This window comes from Lacerta agilis, chromosome 2, assembly GCF_009819535.1.
Source record: "Lacerta agilis isolate rLacAgi1 chromosome 2, rLacAgi1.pri, whole genome shotgun sequence".
In the NCBI taxonomy this organism is placed as follows: domain Eukaryota; kingdom Metazoa; phylum Chordata; class Lepidosauria; order Squamata; family Lacertidae; genus Lacerta; species Lacerta agilis.
The window spans coordinates 52,226,616-52,229,878 of NC_046313.1; positions in this window are offsets into that span (position 1 = coordinate 52,226,616).

Sequence of the window (3,263 nt, forward strand, 5' to 3'; positions counted from 1 at the left end):
ATTCCTAGATCGGCAAGGGGAGAGCGAGCGAGAGAAGGGTAGAGAAGCCGCACGGTTGCCTGCCTACGGGTCATGCGCGCCCCTCGGCTTCCGGTTTGACTGGAGGTCTCCATCTTAACGTTCTTGGAGGGGTTGGAAGTTAATGGAGCGGCAGCCGCGTTCGTGTCCGGCTGAGCACGGGTGGGGGGGGGGAGGGAAAGGGAGGGACCACACTCCCGACCCCAGTGAGAACTTTTTGGCCGCTTTGGGACGTGGGTTGATTGCAAACGTGTTTGGCAAATGCCCTTTTTGCCGAAATCAGTTTAACTTGTCGTGTATCGTTTTGGGTGTGTAGTTTGACTGTGCTGCATCTTAGCAGCAGTGTGTGATTACGGCGCGACATGGAGATCCGGGTTTGTGACGTTGCGTTTCGCCAACGAAACAGTTGAATAGGCGAGTTTGCTGAAAGGTGCGATCGCGGCATCATAAGCACCATTAAGTGGTGCTTAAGTCATTCCCTTTGAGTTCGGTACGGCTTACACCCTACAAGCAAGTGGGGTTAGAACTGGAGTCTAATCTCAGGGCGATACCACATACCCTCCCAACATTTCTCTGATGAAAATAGGGACATCCTATTCTCCCATCAGGAAGCTTCTCGTGCGTTTGATCGCCTGCACACGTAAGACGTCATATACACATTGACATTGGTGGCTCTGCCTCACCTACCTCACGGGGTTGTTGTAAAGAAAAAAAATGGGATAGTGTGCAACATCTTCCACAGATAAATGGAATGAAATGAAGTTTTAGCAATAAGCTGCCTTGAGTCCCTGACAGGGGAAAAGGTGAGATATAATAATTAATAATAGTAATATTAGAAACTGTGAGACTGGCCAGAAAGTAAATCTGATTGAACTCGGTGGGACTTAGTTCTAAGTAAAAAATGCTTCAGAGTGCAATGTAAGGCTGCTTGGTCTTGACCCAGTTACCTGTGAAGAAGCTCCATTGAAAACAGTGGCACTTATGTCTGAATAGAATGCAAGACTGCATTTACAGTAAAGAAATACGTAAACACTCCGTTTCGAAAGAAATGGCTGGCTGCTGAAGCATTGCTATGAAAGAATTTAAAGTGGATTGGTAACCCTTTCCTTCAAAATTATAGGAAGGGTTTTGTATGCCAGCTTCACCATTTCTTTAATTTGGTACAGGGATTTTATTTTCAGAATAAACAGGACCTACTAGTTTTGCACACACACACACACACACACACACACACATTTAATGGAGAGGAAAAAGGAAAACACAGACATTCTGGGATCACATCAGAAACGGGGACAGCTTCTGTAATTCTGAGTCTGTCCCTGGAAATATATGCTGATATTATATGTAAAGGTAAAGGGACCCCTGACCATTAGGTCCAGTCATGTCCGACTCTGGGGTTGAAATGGTCCACTGATTTCAGTGGCTTCTGTCCATTAGCCTTACTCAGAGTAGATTCAATGATATTAATGGACATGACTAGCAGGTCTATTAATTTCAGTAGGAATAGTCTTCTTATAACATAGTAGGTGTACTCAGAGCATTAGGCATGTATCGCCCTCAACACACACATCTCTTTAGAAGGCTAGTTGGTATAAAACATGGTGCAACATTCACACATCTGTCCTGCTTCTCTCTCTGCAAAATGGGATGTATAATATTGGTCAGTTTATCTAGTGTAGGATACAACTGCATCACAGTTTTTGTTCCAAGATTAACTTTTTTCTCCACAGAGAAGGGTATCAAAACAACAGATGCATACAGTAGTTGTAATTAAATGAATACTACTGAAAAGGTGGAATTAATGAGTTGCACTTCATTGCAAAAGGATCTGTGAAAATAGATGTAATTTCTGGTAGTACTATTTCTCCTTAGGAAGCATTTGCCATTGGATTACTGTAAACCTTATGCCCTCAGGATTCTCACCACCAGAATTTCACTGGAATGACTGCTTTGGATCATTGATGAACGAATATTAACCCTGCACCTAAAAACATTTCTGGATTAAAGAGGAGCTTCCCCCACCTTTTTGCTCCTTTTGCCTTCTTAAGCAACATGCTGAAAGCAACATACTGTTCCTAGGCAAACCTTTACACCTTAAGATGCTTTAATTTATTCTATTGCTGCAACCTTGTATATCAGTTATTTCCCCTTGACTTCCAATTCCTTTTACCAGCACCTTGTATGTTTATATTCCAACCTTTTTCTTCCCTTGCATATGTTCTTTTCCCACATTAAAGATTCCTTCATCCCAGTTTGGTTCTACCTCTCACCCTTTCCAAATTTCTGAAACACTTGAGAACACAACATATTTAGCTCTAACATTACATACAAGCCCATATATAAATATGGTAAGATTAAATATTTGTATAAATAGATGTACAGCAGTACTGTACTGATTTCATTATTTCATGCATGGAGAAAAGCAAAGGTTTTTTTCAGATGTAAGGAAACTTGCACTATTCCCCGTCCCCCGATGAAATAAAAGCTGACAAAACAATGGCACATCATAGACCTAAAGCTTTTATTTCAGTAGAAGGGTTGCCCAGTCAATTACAGGCAGCAGTTGATGAACAGGTAGAAAAAAACAGCAATAATATTCTGAGTTGTCATTTAGACTCAGGGTGATCTCTGGAGTCTTCTCTAAGCCCATAATCAATGATTTTTGTTTTAACTAAAAGTTGGATATTTTCAGAGGTAAAAAATGTATTCCTGCATGTTAAAGAACCACTTTGATACTAGCACACAATACTTTGCTGGATGGAGCAGAGTACCAGTTTAGTCTAAACTAATGGAACAGATTGTTTAATCCATGTGTGATTTTAAGGTATGACTTGACTGATTAAAGAATGTCACTTTCTTAAAACAATCCACCTCAGTTGTGTGGTAGTGTTTTCTTGCTTTACAAGAAGCTATGGTATTTGCAAAAAGACTGGACTCAACTCATAGGTCTCTTGAGATAAAAAAAATAATTAAGAGATTTGGCAATAGAGGCAGGCAAGCAGAAGCTGACATTTCTTCCCCTGCCTCCTGTTGCCAGTCCCTACAGCTTCCCAAAATTATCTCCCCCTCCTAGAGGACCAAAGGACCCTGCACCTGCTCACTTTTCTGCAATACCCCCTACACCACTTACAGGATTCTCCGAACTTCAGGGAACAGAAAAGTGGGCTTCTGCTCACCCCCTTTCGTTGGCAGATTGCCGAGTCAAACCTGTGTCTTTCACCAATAAACGGGTTTAAAAAATCCAG